The 19,266-nt window shown below is 42.6% G+C and overlaps 1 protein-coding gene across 1 annotated transcript in view; it reads right to left on the reverse strand.

Annotated features, from left to right (window-relative positions):
- PARP11 (poly(ADP-ribose) polymerase family member 11) overlaps window positions 1–19,266 on the reverse strand; it is a 131,976-nt gene that overhangs the window by 21,934 nt on the left and 90,776 nt on the right. The window lies entirely within an intron of this gene.

Consider the following 19,266-nt stretch of genomic DNA (forward strand, 5'->3'; position numbering starts at 1 on the left):
TAATTGCTGCAAGTTGAGCTTGTACAGTTGTGCCTCTTTTACTCTTGGTGCATGGCAGAAAAGCGACGGGGAAAAGATGGTTCTTCCCATGTATGGATGTAGGAAACTGAGGCACAGTTGATATTCACTGAATGGCCCCAGGCTATGGAGCTAGCCTGGACCGTGGGAAGGATGAGGATCTCCACTTCCTCTTTCCCCATGGCTACACTGCTTTCCTGATTCAGTGTTGCAGGAGAAACCCACACTCATTTATTCAATGAGGATTTATTGAGCACTCTCTAGGTGATGAATAAGACCTAGGCAAGGCCAGCTTCCTGGGCATGTGACCTATGAACTCACATAGGCCAGAGGTCCCCAACCTTTTTGGAACCAGGAACCTGTTTCATGGAAGACAATTTTTCCATGGACCGGGGATGGGAGTGGGGGGTGAGAATGGTTTCAGGATGAAACTGTTCCACCTCAGATCATCAGGCATTAGTTAGATTCTCATAAGGAGTGTGCAAACGAGATCCCTCACATGCATAGTTCACAATAGGGTTCACAGACCAGTACCCCATTACCGGTTCGTGGCCTAGGGGTTGGCGACCCTTGACATAGGCCACTCACTTAGAAGGGCTTCATACATAGTTTAGTGCTCTCCTGTCACCTGCTTGAAATTCTTAATTTTTGAACAAGGGGCCATATAAATTGTATTTTACACTGGACCCTTCAAGTTGTACAGCTGGTCTGGACCAAGGCTCTTCCCTAGGAGCTCTCAGTGTCACAGAAAATCAGCCAGGGAATTGACAATTGCAGTTCGGTACGATGGTGGCTGTAACAGAGACAGTAGCCATGAAAGAAGGACAGGACGTTGGCCAGTGTTGAGCTCACTTGGGTCATGCTCCCCAGCTGTGCAGCCTGCCCAGCCGCCAGTGACTTACCACTGTGCTCCTTGCTGGGAGAATGGCCTTGGTTTAGCACCAGGGCCTGCAGCCCCAGACAGCAGCTGCAAACCCTGCCACCCTAGGAGGCCACCGCTAAGTCATGTCAACACCAGGAAATGTGTGCCACTGGGGCCCTAAGCTGTTATGTCCTCCAACCCATACTCCCTGATCACCAGACTGCCAGTGGACTCTAGTTTCCTCTGCCTGCCCAGACCCAGTCAACTTCCAGAAAAGGGCACATAAAGTCATCCACAGTGAAAAGCAATTGGCAGACAAAAACCTAATGGGCTATTCATCCAAAGGACACTTGGGTTTTATTAGAGGTATTCTGGTGTCCTCCTGGCCTGCATTCTGACATGTAAGAAGCATCTAAGTCATGATAGTTGAGTGAACATACAAAAGGTAAATACATACGGCAAAGCCTGGATTGGAATTGGCAGTTTGAAGGTCATTGGCCCAAGAACAGGGTATTTTTTGGTTGTGTTCTGTTTTCTTTTTCTTTCTCTCTCTCTTTTTTTTTTTTTTTTTTTTTTGGATGAGTTGCTGGAAGCCCCAACACAATGGTTTGGGAATAAATGAAAGTGAGGAATGGAGAAGTAAGGAGGTACCACTCTCAAGGAGGCTGGCAGTAGAGGGGACAAATAGTGTGAGAGAGGAACAGAAGAACCAAGCAGGAAACTGGAAGAGGTTGGTAGATGAGGTTAAGAATCTGATGAAGAGGCCGGGCGCGGTGGCTCAAGCCTATAATCCCAGCACTTTGGGAGGCCGAGACGGGCGGATCACGAGGTCAAGAAATCGAGACCATCCTGGCTAACACGGTGAAACCCCGTCTCTACTAAAAAATACAAAAACTAGCCGGGCGAGGTGGCGGGCGCCTGTAGTCCCAGCTACTCGGGAGGCAGAGCTTGCAGTGAGCTGAGATCCGGCCACTGCACTCCAGCCTGGGCTACAGAGCGAGACTCCGTCTCAAAAAAAAAAAAAAAGAATCTGATGAAGAGAGAAAGAATGAAGAGTGAGTGAGAAAGGGTCAATGGCCCTGGTATAAGAAGAGGCAGAAAGGACTGGCGAGCACAAGGGCTTAGGAGGAGCCCGTAAGTCTCAGAAGCAGGGGGAAGAGGTAAAGATGAGTGAGGATGGCAGCAAGGTGGTGGGAGGAAAATGGATGCAGAGCTCCCAGATCATAGTCCCTGTTTCCTCTATGAACCAAGAAAATAGGTAATGGCTGAAGGGTCTGGGCTGACCGGTGGAGTAAGTAACATTTAGATGCTTGTGCTGTGAGTTGCTGCCTCCTCTGGGGTGGGGCAGGGAAGAGCCAGTGTCAGGGGTGAGTGGAGTAGAAAATTGACTTGAAGGGCACAGGGACACTTCCAAGGAAGCGAGGTACCCTCTTCCAGAGTCACCTTGATGCTCTGTCGCATCCTTTCTCCTAGCATCTGTAACTTCTTTGTTTTTTCTTGTTCACTTGCTGCTTTCAACTCTAACTTAAGCCCAGTTCCTATTATTGGCCCCCTTAGAGGAACAGTGAAAACATTCATTGTTCTAATACAGGAATCCCTCTGCTGTTCCTTCTTCCTTATTATGAATGGCAACAGTTACAGAGCTTCCAACAGGTGGAGGCCAAAAACCAAACAGACTTTTCAATGTTGACTCTCTCGGGCTGCATACAGAATGGCAGCTCTGCCCCACCGCCCGGAGCCTCGCCAACAAAGGCCAAATCAAACAGCGGCCCGGAACAGAGGGCTAGCGAGCGCTGCAGAGCCAGCAAACACCAAAGGGAAATCACCCTGGATCCATATCTTCCATCCTTTGCCTCTGTGAGCATGTTTGGGGAGGAGACATCTATGAGATTGCAGGAGCCAATTCAGGCTACATGCTTATAGCTGCAATGGAAAAATTAGGCTAGAATTCAGGGCCTCCCTGAGGATATTTCTGAAAATCATGTACTTCCTTTAAGGGATTTACAAATCTGGAGTCCTTCCAAAACAGGACAAGTAAGACATGAGCAGGAAGTTTCTACTCTCCATCCAGCAGCCAAGAATAGACTTCGTCATTCAGATGGGGCCACAGAGGTACAGACCTGAGAGAGCTGGAAGTCACAGAGCCAATCCCATGTATTACCGATGAGGTAACTATGGCTCAGGGTGACTTGACCTATAAGCCACAAGCTTGTGGGTGACCACTGCACGCCCTGAATGGAGGATTTAATTCCATCCCCCTGCCCCACAAGTAGCCTCTGAGAGACAGCGTACCTGATGCCACCTTATGTGGGATTGTTGTGCTGTCACAAATTTCTGAATCCCCTATTTGTGGAATAGAGAAATCAAAGCCACCAGATATTCAAGGGTATCCACTAAAGAAGCCACGTTGTTACTTCAGCTAAAAATAACCTAAAGGCCTAACAGTGAATTACCATTTATCTAATCATCTGGGAATGATGAAATTAATGTTTCGTATCTACTATTTTGCAGTTATAAATTGCTTAGAAAGTATAGATTTTTTCCTGCATAATTCCGCTTTCCCATGAGTGCACATGCATACACACAAGACCCAACCACAGTATCTTGACCATGAATATAATAAATAAGGAAATAACAAATGTAGTCAGGTGAAGCAAGGGGTTCTGTTAGCACAAGAATGTTCTAGGCCTAGTGTTTGGTGGAGCCAACCAGCTCCTACAAGCCAGTGAAAACTAAGGAAAGTGCCTGGCAGTTTCATTATGGAGTGCTTTCCAATAACCTAATTCCTCCACCATCAAAAGTTGGTCAGGGAACATCACCATTTTTAGAAAGATGCTTTGTTTTGATAAAACAACCCTTCTGTATTAGTCTGTTCTCATGCTGCTGATAAAGACTCACCTGAGACTGGGTAATTTATAAAGGAAAAGAGGTTTAGTGGACTCACAGTTCCATGCGGCCGGGGAGGCCTCACGATCATGGCAGAAAGCAAAAGGCACATCTTATATGGTGGCAGATAAGAGAGAGCTTGGGCAGGGAAACTCCCCTTTATCAAACCATCAAATCTTGTGAGACTTATTCACTATCATGAGAACAGCACAGGAAAGACCTGCCCCCATGATTCAATTACCTTCCACCAGGTGCCTCCCATGACACATGGGAATTGTGGGAGCTACAATTCAAGATGAGATTTGAGTGGGGTCACAGTCAAACCGTATCACCTTCTAAGCTTATGTCTCACTACTTACCCAAAAATAGGCTGTAAAGGGCCCAGCATTTGCTTTCTAGCAACTGCTGTTGTCATACTACCATTGCTTTCCCTGCCTGCAGGGCCCTCCATGCATCTCTGTTTAAAGTCTAAAGCCGGATCCAGCTCTCATGCTGCCTTCTGCAGAAAGACACCTCTGGTGTTTGTCAGCCAGAGGAGCCTCCCCACCTCTCGACTCCTGGCCACTTCTCTTAAAAACATGACCAATGATGCCAAAAGTCTAATTCATGTGTAGAGTTGGTGTTGTAGAGTAGAAGGGGATTGAGAGGTAGAGACTAAGTAACTACTTAGCTTTGAACATGTCAGGAAGTTTCTCTGTTCTTCAGCTTCCTAATCTGTAAAATGTAGTTAGGGACAGGACCTACCTGATGAGGTTGTTGCAAGAAGTAAATGAAATAATTCACCCAGGCGCAGTGGCTCACGCCTGTAATCCCAGCACTTTGGGAGGCCAAGACGGGCAGATCACGAGGTCAGGAGATCGAGACCATCCTGGCTAACACGGTGAAACCCTGTCTCTACTAAAAATACAAAATATTAGCCGGGCGTGGTGGCGGGCGCCTGTGGTCCCAGCTACACGGGAGGGTGAGGAGGGAGAATGGCATGAACCGGGGGGCAGAGCTTGCAGTGAGTGGAGATTGCGCCACTGCACTCCAGCCTGGGAGACAGAGCGAGACTCCGTCTCAAAAAAAAAAGAAATAATTCATGTAAAAAGCAACTAGTACAGTGCCTGGTACATAGTCAAGGCTTACAATGTCAGGAAAGAAAAATGGAAGGGAGGGAGGGAGGAGAGGAAGAGGGAAAAGCAAAGCAAAGAGAATAAGACCAGGCTGGCCAACACAGTGACACCCCATCTCTACAAAAAGCCAGGCACGGTGGCTGATATGGTTTGGATTTGTGTCCCTGCCCACATCTCATGTTGACTTGTAATCCCTAATGTTGGAGGAGGGGCCTGGTGGAAGGTGACTGGATCATGGGGGAGGATTTTCCCCCTTGCTATTCTTGTGATAGTGAGTGAGTTCTCGCAAGATCTGGTTGTTTACAAGTTGATATGGTTTGGTTGTATCCCCACTCAAATCTCAACTTGAACTGTATCTCCCAGAATTCCCACATGTTGTGGGAGGCACCCAGGGGGAGGTAGTTGAATCATGGGGGCCAGTGTTTCCCGTGCTATTATCATGATGGTAAGTCTCACAAGATCTGATGGGTTTATCAGGGGTTTCTGCTTCTGCTTCTCTCTCAATTTTTCCTGCCACACCATGTAAGAAGTGCCTTTCACCTCCTACCATGATTCTGAGGCCTCCCTAGCCACATGGAACTGTAACTCCAATTAAACCTCTTTCTTTTCCCAGTCTCGGGTATGTCTTATCAGCAGCATGAAAATGGACGAATAAAACAGTGTATAGCACTTCCCTTTTTGCTCTTCCTCATGCTCCAGCCATGTAGGATGTGCCTATTCCACCTTCACCTTCTGCCATGATTGTAAATTTCCTGAGGTCTCCCCAGCCATGCTTCCTGGAACCATGAGCCAATTAAATCTCTTTTCTTTATAAATTACCCAGTCTCAGGTAGTTCTTTATAACCATGTGAGAATGGACTAATACAGTGGCACACACCTGTGGTGAGCTATGATAATGCCACTGCACTCCAACCTAGGCAACAAAGCAAGACCCTGTCTCTGAAAAGAAAAAAAGAAAAGAAAAAGAGAAAGAAAGAAAGAAAAAGAAAGAAAGAAAGAGAGAGAGAGAAGGAAAGAAAGAAAGAAAGAAAGAGAAAAAAGAAAGAAGGAAGGAAGGAAGGAAGGAGGGAAGGAGTGGGGAGGGGAGGGAAAATAAAAGAAAAGAAGCAAGCAAGAAGAGGAGGAAGAAGGAAGGAAGGGAGGGAGAGAGGGAGCGAGGGAGGAAGGGAGGGAGGGAGGGAGGGAAAAATATCCTTCTCTCTGTACTGAAGTCAAAAGCACCACTGCCTCTTCTTAGATGAAATAACATGTATGACCTCCTTGGAGATAGAATTTCATGTAACAGTGACACCAAAGATCATGGAAAGGGTGAGATCAATTAAGTGTTTAGATCTCCTATGTAAAGATGTTAGCTGAATTCTGAATTCCATTAGAAACTTAATATTTTGGAAGGAAATGCAGAAATCACCCTGTCCAACCCCAACTGATTTTCAGCTAAGGGAACCGAGATCTACAAAGGGTAAGAGCCAGTGTGCAGCTGAGTCCAGATTGGAAAGCTTCCAGCCCAGAGCTCTGCACATCCCCTCTCCCAGCCAGGGAGAGACACCATGAAAACCTGATGTCCAGAGAAGAACCTCTGGCATAAGAGTGTGAAGAGGTCGATAATCTATCTCCTCAAAAAGCAACTATAGTCCCCACTCAAAACTGTCAAAAAGTCCCCACTTAAAACTGTCAAAAACAACCAATTCATTTCTCAAAAATGACTACAGGCATGCAACAAACTGAAAAGTGCTTATATTCATGAAAACTACCAAACTTAACAGCAAGCTCAGCGTGAATCTGTGGTGATCTGTACGGATCCCTGCACCCCTGCCCCGCCACCAGAGTTCTGTTATTTGATAGTTCAATGAGGGCAAGCCAGATCTTACAAATTAGCATTTTTTTGACTGCCAGAGGGGGCGCACTTGATTTTAAGCAGTATTATTTAAGTGATGATCTCAGAGGCAACTGATCAGAAAGGACCAGAAGCTCTTCTGGCCTGAAATTGCAGAGCAAGCAATGAGCTAGTGACTAGCTGGGTACTTAACAGGGAGTTCCAGGAGGTGAGACAGATCTGGGGGGATTAGTAAACTCTCCCCACATTATGAGTTAAACAAAGGTCATATGCATATGCTGCAGAGACGGTAGCATCCTAAGCCACCCACACATTCCTGGCCAATGGAGTCTTCCCTGTGTACAGTGGAGATGCAAGGGATCGGGGAAAAGAGATGCAAGGGATCGGGGAAAGGAGATGCAAGGGATCGGGGAAAGGAGATGCAAGGGATCGGGGAAAGGAGATGCAAGGGATCGGGGAAAGGAGATGCAAGGGATCGGGGAAAGGAGATGCAAGGGATCGGGGAAAGGAGATGCAAGGGATCGGGGAAAGGAGATGCAAGGGATGGGGGAAAGGAGATGCAAGGGACCGGGGAAAAGAGAAGCCTGGGCAGACTTGGGGGGAAAATGCCTGAAATTTTGATGCACTCTCTGGCTTACTCACAAATCTGCCAGCAGAAAGTAGAAATCTTACTGGCTCAAGATATTTGAGCATAACCCCTGACCAATCTTTGGCTGAGCACTCATCTAGGCAGACACATGGGGAACTCTAGGAAGCCAGGCTTAAGAATAAGAAACAAAGCCAGGTGTGGTGTCTCACGCCTATAATCCCAGCACCTTGGGAGGCCAAGGCGGGTGGATCATGAGGTCAGGAGATCGAGACCATTCTGGCTTATACGGTGAAACCCCGCCTCTACTAAAAATACAAAAAAAAAAAAAAAAATTAGCAGGGTGTGGTGGCATGCGCTTGTAGTCCCAGCTACTAGGGAGGCTAAGGCAGGAGAATTGCTTGAACCTGGGAGTCGGAGGTTGCAGTGAGCTGAGATCGCACCACTGCATTCCAGCCTGGGCAACAGAACAAGACTCTGTCTCAAACAAACAAACAAACAAAAAAACAAAAAAAAAAAACAAATAAGAAACAAGAAAAACAGCAGCAGACACATTCGTGGATGTACACTGCAGAAGAGGCAAGCTTCACAGATTTATTCCAGACAAGTTATTAAATAAACATACAAAACGGTAACAATAACAACACTCAAATTAAAATTAAAATCCAAAGTTGCTACAATATACTATGTAAGATATCCAGTTTTCAACAAAAAAAATTATAAGGCAGGCAAAGCAACACAAAGGTATGACCATATTCGGGGGGGGGGGAAGGAGTGAATTGAAATTGTCTCTGAATGTCCCTGGATATTGGGTCTAGCAGACAGTTTTTAAAGCAGTTATTAGAAATATGTTCAAGGAACTACAGGAAACCATGTTTAAAATGTTAAGGAAAGAATGACAACAATAAATAAACAATATCAACAAAAGAAATTACACGAATGAATCGATTCTAAAACAATGATGTCACAAGGCAGTGAAATGACATATTCGAAATGGTGAAAAATATCTGTCAACAAATTACTTACATCCATCCAAACTATCCTTCACAAATGAAAGCAAAGACATTGCCAGGTAGCCAAAGACTGAGGGAATGTTTTGCTAGCAAATGTACCTCAGGATAAATACTAAAGGAAGCCCTTTAGGCTGAAAGAAAGTAACACCATAAGATACTCAAGTCCACAATAAGAAAGGAAGCAGTTCAGAAATTATAAATATGTGGGTAAATATAAAAGACTCCATAAATATATTTTTTTCCAATTTTTTTCTCTTAATTTCTTTAAAAGACATAAAATTGTATAAAGCAAAACTTATAATACTGTATTGTTGGGTATATAACACCCATAGAAATTGATATGATAATAATGGAACAAAGGAGGGTAGAGAAAAGAAAGAAATATTGCAGCAATATTTTTAGAATTAATTTAGTATTATTCTGAATTAGACTGCAAGAAGTTGAGATGCACATTGAAATTCCTAAAATACCTAAGAATACAACTCAAAAATACAGCAGAAAAATCAACAGAGGAATTAAAATGTTACACGAAAAATATTCATTGAACACGCAAGACGGAAGTAAAAGAGGAGCAAAGGAACAATATCAAAAAGACATGAGAAAAATAGAAAACACACAGAAAAATAACAAATATAAATCCATACCAATAATCATACAAAATATAAATGGACTGCATGCCCTACTCAAAAGAAACAGGTTTTCAGACTGCATAAAAAAGAACAAGACCAAATTTTTATATGTTTGTATATGCTGTCAACAAGAAACATAGCTTAGCTTCAAAGAAACAAAGAAAATTAAAAGTAAAAGGATGGAGGACTTCCAGTTTCAGCTATGACATGGGAAGAGCTTAGAAGTTATCACTCCCATTCTTACAAGATAAAAGCTGAACAAATGGAAAATAAATAACTTTTCTTACTTCCATCAGAAAATCGACATCGCAAGGCAAAGAAGCATCCTGAAATCTACAGAGACAAGTGAAGACAGAGAGCCACAGCCTAGGCCAGCTCTTGTAAAGCAGAAGCCACGACAGCCGTAAACTGACAGAAAGACTTAACTAGTAATTCTGATGCATTGCTGGGGGTCGAGGATGGATTTGCTCGAGTGAGTAATTAATTCCTGGAGATGCAGTGTTAGTGTGCTTCTCCCACTACACTTTCATGGATTTTACCTTCAGGAGCCCCACTAGATTCTCACAGTGAAGATCCAACAAAAAAAATCCCTTATGTTTCAGGCAGGCGTGAGGGGAAAAGCAGCCATTTAAAATATGCCAAAGCATTCTCCATTTCAAGGGCCTGCTCTCCAAGGGAACCAACTTTACCAGAGCCTTACCTACCTGAGGAAAGGACAATTAGCCAACTTCAGCTCCTTCTAACCTTCCTGCCTCGCTTGAAGGAAGGGAAAAACAAAACGAAACAAAACGCTTCTGAAGGTTGTAGCCTGGAGACTCAAGCCTACTAAAGGACTGAGATTTCATCATAAAATTATAGATCATTTCACCTCACCAACACCTTATGTATTAGGGTTCTCTAGAGGCAAGGGACTAATGGGATAGACGCATATATGAAAGGGAGTTTATGAAGGAGTATTGACTCTCAAGATCACAAGGTGAAGTCCCACAGTAAACTGTCTGGAAGCCCAGGAGCAAGGAAGCCAGTCTGAATCCCAAAACCTCAAAAGTAGAGAAGCCGAGGGTGCAGTCTTCAGTTTGTGGCCGAAGGCCCGAGAACCCCTGGCAGACCACTGGTGTAGGTCCAAGAGTCCAAAAACTGAAGAATTTAGAGTCCCATGTTCCAAGGCAGGAAGCATCCAGCACGGGAGAAAGATGGAGGCCAGAAGACTTAGCTAGTCTAGTGCTTACACATTCCTCTGCCTGCTTTTATCCTAGCCACGCTGGCAGCTGACTCGATGGTAACTACCCAGATTGAGGGTAGGTCTGCCTCTCCTAGACCACTGACTCAAATGTTAATCTCCTTTGGCAACACCCTCACAGACACACCCAGGAACAATACTTTTCATCCTTCAGTCCAATCAAATTGACACTAGGTATTAACCATCACACCTTATTATATCAACAGAGCTCTAGTAGAACAGATTACAGCTGAAAGACCTGAAAAACACAAGTTCTGTTTAAGAAAGGGTTATCGCCCGGGCGTGGTGGCTCACGCCTATAATCCCAGCACTTTGGGAGGCTGAGGCAGACGGATCATGAGGTCAGGAGATCGAGACCATCCTGGCTAACACGGTGAAACCCCGTCTCTACTAAAAATATAAAACATTAGCCGGGCGTGGTGGCAGGTACCTGTAGTCCCAGCTACTCAGGAGGCTGAGGCGGGAGAATGGTGTGAACCCGGGAGGCAGAGCTTGCAGTGAGCCGAGATCACACCACTGCACTCCAGCCTGGGCGACAGAGCGAGACTCTGACTCAAAAAAAAAAAAAAAAAAAAAAGAAGGGGTTCTTATGGGAACTCAATGACAACAGGACAGAGGGAGAAAAGCAAGGATGCTGGAGGTAACTAAGCTCTCTGGCACCTATAGCTATAGTAAACACTAACCACAGCCCAGCTTGTAGTCAGATTAACATAAAACCTCACACAAAGGCCTCTTATTTTAGTTTCTACTACCTGATACACCATGTCTGCTTTCAACAGAAGATTACAAAGCATGCTAAAAGGCAAGAAAAAACCACCTGAGGAGACAAGCATTAGAACCAGACTCACATATAGCACAGACTGTGGAATTATCAGGTAAGAAAGTTAAAAATAATTATGATTGGCCGGGCGCGGTGGCTCAAGCCTGTAATCCCAGCACTTTGGGAGGCCGAGACAGGCAGACCACGAGGTCAGGAGATCAAGACCATCCTGGCTAACACGGTGAAACCACGTCTCTACTAAAAAATACAAAAAATTAGCCGGGTGTGGTGGCAAGTGCCTGTAGTCCCAGCTACTTGGGAGGCTAAGGCAAGAGAATGGCGTGAACCCGGGAGGTGGAGCTTGCAATGAGCTGAGATCGCGCCACTGCACTCCAGCCTGGGCGACAGAGTGAGACTCCGTCTCAAAAATAATAATAATTATTATTATGATTAATATATTAAGGGCTATAATGGAAAAAGTAGACAATATGTAAGAGCAGATGGATAATGTGAGCAGAGAGGTGGAAATTCTAAGAAATAAAGTGCTAGAAATCAAATATACTGTAGAATAAATAATGTCTTTGACAGGCTCATCAGTAGACTGGAAACAGCTGAGGAAAGAGTCAGTGAGGCTGAAGATGTGCCAGTAGAAACTTCCCAAACTGAAATGCAAAGAGGAAAAAAAAAAAGAAAAAAGACAAAACAGAACATCCAAGAACTGTGGGATGGTCACAAAAGGTAAAACATATGTGTAATGGGAATATCAAAAGGAAAAGAAAGAGGGAAAGGAGCAGGAGAAACTTCAGTAACAAAGGCTGAGAGTTTTCCAAAATTAATAATAGAAACCAAACTTCAGGAAGCTCAGAGAACACCAATCAGGATAAAATTTAAAAATCTACAACTAGGCATATCATATTCAAACTTCAGAAAACCAAAGACCAAGAAAATCCTGAAAGAAGCCATGAGGGATGGGGGTGAGGGGAGGACATTGCACCTATAGAGGAACAGAGATAAAAATTACAGTGAACTTTGTATTAGTCTGGGTTCTCCAGGGAAACAGAACCAATAGAATACACACACACACCCACACACACACCCCACATCTCTCTCTCTCTCACACTCTGTCTCTCTTTCACACACAGACACACACACACACACTACACACACATATCTCTCTCTCGCTCTTTCTCTTTCACACACACACACCACATCTCTCTCTCTCTCTCTCATGCACACACACACACATCACATCTCTCTTTACACAAACACACACATATGTGTGTATGGATGGGGAGAGAGAGGGGGGAAGGATAAGGAATTAGCTCATGCAGCTATGGAGGCCGAGAAGTCCTAAGTCTGCAATCAGTAAGCTGTAGACCCAGGAGTGCTCATGGTATACTTGCAGCCTGAATCTGAAGAACTGAGAACCAGGAGAGCCAACAGCATAACTTCTCATCTGAGTTCAAGTTTGAAGGCAGTAGAAGAAAAATGTCCCAACTCTAAGACAGTTAGGCCGAGAGAGGGAATTCTCTTACTCCAACTCTTTGTTCTATTTAGGCCTTCAACGGATTGGATGAAGTCCACCCATACTGGGGAGGGCAATCTGATTTACTCAGTCTACCAATTCAGATGTTATCCTCATCAGAATCACTCTCACAGACACACTCAGAACAATGTTTAACAAAATGTATGAACACCCTGTGGCCCAGTCAACATTTCAAATTAACAGTCACAGACTTCTCGTCAGAGAGTTAAGTGAAACATTTGAAGTGTTGAAAGGAAAAACCTCTAACCTAGATTTCTATACTCAGCAAAATTACCCTTTAACAGTGAAGGCACAATAAACAAAACAAACAAAAACAAAAACTAAGAAAACTCTGACAAACAAAAACTGAGAAAACTCATCATCAGTAGATCTGCCCTACGAGAAATGTTAAAAGAAATTCTTTAGAGAGAAGGAAATATGATAGGAAGAGTACTGAAGAAGGAATAATTAAAATAAAATGCAATCCTTTACTTTTCTTATTCTTAATTCATGTAATGGATAATAACTTGCTCAAAGAAATAATAGTAACAATGTATTAGGTAATTATAACATATAGATAAACGAGTGATAGCAATACAATAAGGAACAAGAGGGAGAAATTAAGAACATATAATTATAGATAAATATCTGAAAGTGGACTTAGATTAGTTGTAAACACATTATACACACTAGGGAAACCACTCAGTATTTTTAAAAATGTAATTGATATGCAGAGAGGAAAGAAAATGGAATCGTATAAAATGCTCAATAAAAATCAGAGAAGGTGGGAAAAGAGGGGAAATTTGAAAAGGAAACAAAGTACAAAAAACAGAAGATAGTTGTAAATGTGATAGATAGTAATCCAACTATATCAAAAATAACTTTAAATGTGTGTTCTAGGCCAGGAAGCCTAGGAAGCCAGGCTTAAGAATAAGAAACAAGGCCGGGTGTGGTGGCTCACGCCTGTAATCCCAGCACTTTGGGAGGCCGAGGCGGGAGGATTGCCAAAGGTTGGGAGTTCGAGACCAGCCTGACCAACATGGAGAAACCTCATCTCTACTAAAAATACAAAATTAGCTGGGCGTAGTGGCGCATGCCTGTAATCTCAGCTACTCGGGAGGCTGAGGCAGGAGAATCACTTGAGCCCAGGAGGCGGAGGTTGCAGTGAGCCAAGATCACGCCATTGTACTCCAGCCTGGGCAATAAGAGTAAAACTCCGTCTCAAAAAAAAAAAAAAAGTGTGGTCTAAGTAAACAAAAGACAGAGATTATCACAAAGGATTTAAAAAACAAGACCGAACTAAATGCTGTTTATAAGAAACTCACTTTAAATATAAAGACACAGATAGAATAAATTAAAGGGGTGGAGGAAAAGATGCCATGATAACATTAATCAAAAGAAATCTATAATAACTATATTAATTGCAGACAAAGCAGACTTCAGAACAAGAAAAATGGACAGGGATAAAGATGGGCATTACATAGTGGTAAAGGGACTAATTCTCAAAGAGAACTACCATACTTGACACGTATGCGCCGAACAACAGAGAGTCAAAGCGTGTGAGGCCAAAACTGATAGAACTGCAAAGAGAAATAGACAAATCCACTAACGTAGCTGGAGACTTCAACATCCTCTTTCAGTGACTGATAGATTCAGCAGGCAGAAAATCAATCAGCATATAGTTGAAGGGGATAGCACCACCAAACAACTGGATCTAATAGAGATCTACAGAATGTTTCATCCAACAAAAGTAAAATATACATTCCTATCAAGCTCACATGAACATTCACCAAGATAGACAACATTCCAGGCCATTCAGCAAACCTTAACAAATTTAGAAGAATAGAAATCATTCAAAGTATGTTCTCACCATAATGGAATTAAATGAGGAATCAATAACAGAAGACAGCTAGAAAATCTCAAAATATGTTTCTAAAAAATACATGGGTGAAAGAAGTTCAAGAGAAATTTAAAAATACTTTGTGAAAATTAAATAAAACATCAAAATTAGTGGGATACAGTGAAACTAGTGCTTAGAGAGAAATTTATAGCATTGAATGAATATATTAGAAAAGGAGAAGATTTAAATCAACAACCTAAGTTTCCACCTTACAAAACTAGAAAAAGAAAAAGAAAAGCAAACTTAAGTCCAAAGTGAGGTCTTTATAAATGAAGATGAAATGTTTCTGGACTGGAAGATGCAATATTGTTAAGATATCAATCTCCTTAAATTGATCCATAGAATCGACATAGTAGAATCCCATCAGGATTTTTGGTAGAAATTGACAAGTTGATCCTAAAATTTATATGAAAATGCAAAAGATCTAGAATAGCCAAGACAATTTTATAAAAGAAGAAAAAAGCTGGAGGATTTGCAATGCCCAAAACGTATTCAGTAGTAAAGGCAATGTTGTATTGGCATAAAGACAGACATACCTATTTTTGAAATGGAATTTAGAATCCAGAAGTAAAAGCCTACATTTATGGTCCACTGGTTTTTAATGAAGGAGAAGACAATTCAATTTAGAAAGGATAGCCTGTTCCACAGCAGGGACTTGGGAAGGGATATCCATATGCAATAAAATGAACTTAGACCCTTCTTTGACATTCTACTTAAACTCAAAATGGGTCAGAGTCTTAAGTAGAAGAGCTACAACTATAAAACTTTTAAATGAAAATATAGGAGAAAAAATCTCTTTGATAAATCTTCTGCAAATCTTTATGACTCCAGAATAGGATCCATAAAAGACAAAATTGGCAAATTGCACCTTATTAAATGTAAAAACCTTTGTGCTTCAAAAAATAACCCTAATAAAATTAAAAGACCAACACAAACTGGGATGAAATATTTGCAAAACATATATCTAATAAAAGTCTAGTATCCAGAATATAAAAGATACTTTTACAACTCAGTAATTATAGTAATTTTAATTACAACTGGTTAAAAAATGATAGAAGACTTGAATAAATATTTCACCAAAGAAGACATATTAATAGCAAATAAACACACGAAAAGGCACCCAACATCATTAGTCATAAGGAAATGCAAACTAAAATCATAATGTGGGCCGGGTGCGGTGGTTCACACTTGTAATCCCAGCACTTTGGGAGGCCGAGGCGGGTGGATCATGAGGTCAAGAGATCGAGACCATCCTGGCTAACACGGTGAAACCCCGTCTCTACTAAAAATACAGGAAATTGGCTAGGTGTGGTGGCGGACACCTGCAGTCCAGCTACTCGGGAGGCTGAGGCAGGAGAATGGTGTGAACCGGGGAGGTAGAGCTTGCAGTGAGCCGAGATCGCGCCACTGCACTCCAGCCTGGGTGACAGAGCGAGACTCCGTCTCAAAAAAAAAAAAAAAAAAAAACCATAATGTGATGTTCTTATATGCTCAGTAGAGTGCTATATTCAAAGACAGGTAATACTAAGTATTAGTGAGGGTGTGGAGAAACTGGAATGCTTGCGTGTTCCTGGAAGAATGAAAATGGTACAGCTACTTTGGAAAATTATTTGGTTTTTCTTAAGTCAAACAAAAACTTACCCAAGACTCAGTGACTTCACTCTGAGGAATCTATCCAAGAGAAATGAAAATATCTCCATACAATGACTCATACGTGAATGTGCATAGCAGCATTATTTGTACTAGCCAAAACCTGGCAATAATCCAAATGTCTACCAGCTGGTGAGTGGATAAACCCAATATGGTATACCAATTCAATGGAATACTACTCAGCAATAGGAAGGAGTAAAATACTGGTACATATTACAACATGAATGAACCTAATTAGTATGCCTAAAGAAGACAGATGTAGGCCGGGTGCGGTGGCTCACGCCTGTAATCCCAGCACTTTGGGAGGCCGAGGCGGGCAGATCACGAGGTCAGGAGATCGAGACCATCCTGGCTGACGCGGTGAAACCCGGTCTCTACTAAAAAAATACAAAAAAATTAGCCAGGCGTGGTGGCAGGCGCCTGCAGTCCCATATACTCCGGAGGCTGAGACAGGAGAATGGGGTGAATCTGGGAGGCGGAGCTTGCAGAGAGCTGAGATCGTGCCACTGGACTCCAGCCTGGGCAACACAGCGAGACTCTGTCTCAAAAACAAAAAAAAAAAAGGAAGACAGATGCAAAGGGTATATATTAGATGATTTCATTTATAGTAAGTGTCCAGAAGAGGCAAATTATAGAGACAGAAAGCAGATTAGTGATTGTCCTCGGGAGGTGGGGTAGAAGTTGGTTTGGGCTGCAAATGAGCTTAATAAAATGTTTAGGATGATGACAATGTAATAAAAGTGGATTGTGATGATGTCATACAACTCTATACATTTATTAAAAATCATTAAATTGTATACTTGCAATGGGTATAAGGTATATAAATGATACCTCAATAAGGCTGTGAAAAAACAAAAACACAAAAACAAGACAAAACAAAGCAACCTGACTCTCAATACTGACTCAGCAATGGAGGTGTGAACCCTGGACATGTAATGACAAGCTCCTCAACTGTGTAGGTGACATCTTGTTGTGACATAAATTCTCTCTTCTTCCTTCTGACCTATACTGATTGCATGTGGCCCTGGTCAAAGCCAGCCCTGCTCGGGCCATGCCCTGTCTGGCTATCCATTGTCCCTGTGTTCTCTCAGATTTTGCTGCCAGGATCTTTGGGATAGTGTGCCAGGTTTCCAGCCACCTGCTCAGTACTTTTCAGCATCACTAAAATTGAGATGTTTTTGATACCAGTAATGGCAGAAATCCAACTAAAATGAATTTTTATCTACAATCTTGGCCTTTACCAAAAAAGAACTGAAACACTGCACACACACATTGCTATCCCCGTTTCCCCAACATATAGTACCTAAGGAGAGAATTCCGGATGACACTTTCTACCCTACCAAGAATACTCACCAAGCTTCTAAAACATATTTGATGTCTGTCCCCTAGGCATGAGTGTGTGTGTTCTGAGAAAGCTAGGTGGAGGATGAGGGGTGAAGACGTAGTAATTTGGTGTTTGAGCTATCGAGTTTAATTGAGTGATACATCTGTGCAGAAATGGAGTGTTGACGTCATCACTTCCTCTGCCAACTTTGTTTGCTGTTTTTGTTTTTCTAAACAAAATAGATTTCTTTGGGGCTGCAGCTGGTTGCCTCCAAAGAGAGACCAAACCAGCTCACTTCCTGCTCCTACTCTTCTCTTTTACTCTGGACCCAGTCACCAGCTGGGTTTTTCAGGGCTCTAAAATTCCTTAACTACTCATTGCATGTTTCCTTAACTACTCATTATGTGATTCTCATTCATTTCACAACAGATGTTTATTGAGCTCCTATTAAGTGCAAAAGGCTGTCTTAGAGGCTGTGGGGGATACAGAGATGAAAAAGAATGACCCTGTCCTCAGAGAGTTTACAGTCTAACTAAAGCAGGACGTAGGGAAGGTGAGTACACAATAACTACGCTATAAGGTAAGGTGATAACAGACACACAAACTGAGATATCAGAGTTTCAAGAAGGAGAGAGGCCTTTTAGCTAGAACAATCAGGAAAGCCTTCCTGGAGAAAGTGTTATTTAAATCAGATCTTAGGGATGGATATAATTTTGATTGACAGAATTGCAGGAATGTGAGAAATACAGATGGGAGGAAATAATATGTGCCCAGAGAAAGAAGTTTTTAGAAATGGAAAAGCACAAGGTGAATTTGAGAGAAAAATAATATTATTTTGCTAAAATACAGAAATTGGATTGAGAAGCAGAAGCAGATAAGTCTATAAATATAAACTGGAGTAAATTGTGTAGACATTTGAATGCCAGTTATAACTTTGACTTACTTATCTCCAGACAGCCAGTGTGAACCTTCCCTTGACTCAAAAGGCATTTAAATAATAAAGACACAGACTCAGGCTCTATCTTGGCAAGATCCATAAGTTACACATGGAGAACTTTCCAGTGTGATGACAAGAATATAAATGGTTGTATTGCATGATCTTTGGGCCCCATTCTGTCCTGCGACTAAAGTTTAGAGGCTGTGAATAGAAAATGAACTATCTCTTTTGGTGTCCTGGGTGACCAGAGCGATGCATGGGTTATGGGGTAAAGATCTGTCCACCTGCAGAGGTGCCAAGGGCATGCCTTGCTCAGAAGGCAGATTTTTTGGAAGCTGAGAGAATGAGGATGGCTTTTTGTACAATGCATGGTCCCTTCAGATGGGTGGTTCTGCCTCATGTTTTAAATGCTGGGTAGGCTGGTTCTGCTGTTAGCACAATGATAGACAAACAGGGGGTGTGCCCCTGTGCTGCATTAGGATCTGTCTCATCACTGCTTACTCCGCTGTATAGACAAAGATTCTTAAGTAATACCCCATGAAGGAACAATGAAGCTCCAGGCAGACTGTCAGAAGAGCTTGAGAAGGCTGACAAATACGCAAAATCTTTATCAGCTTTTCCTTCCCTAGACCACTTGGGCTGGCTGGTGCAATGAATACAAACACCCACTTGGGCCAAAAATCCTTCAATGGAAGCGGAAAAGAAAAGGAGAGAGCGGTGTGTACTTCAGAAAGAAGAACAGAGAGATGGGGATAAATATAATAAGTCAGACTTAAGGGTGTCATTTTAAAAAAACACATATTTTGCTAAAGGCAGTCATTTCTCCATAAATCCAAATGCAGCAGCTGGAACAGCTCTGCAACAGAAAAGGATGAGGTTTGGTGCTGCCTGTGACAGTCAGAAATGTCAACTGAACTGGGCCAGAGGCGGTGGCTCAGGCCTGTAATCCCACCACTTTGGGAGGCCAAGGCAGGTGGATCGCGAGGT

The sequence above is a fragment of the Macaca fascicularis genome, chromosome 11, assembly GCF_037993035.2.
Source record: "Macaca fascicularis isolate 582-1 chromosome 11, T2T-MFA8v1.1".
Classification (NCBI taxonomy): Eukaryota; Metazoa; Chordata; class Mammalia; order Primates; family Cercopithecidae; genus Macaca; species Macaca fascicularis.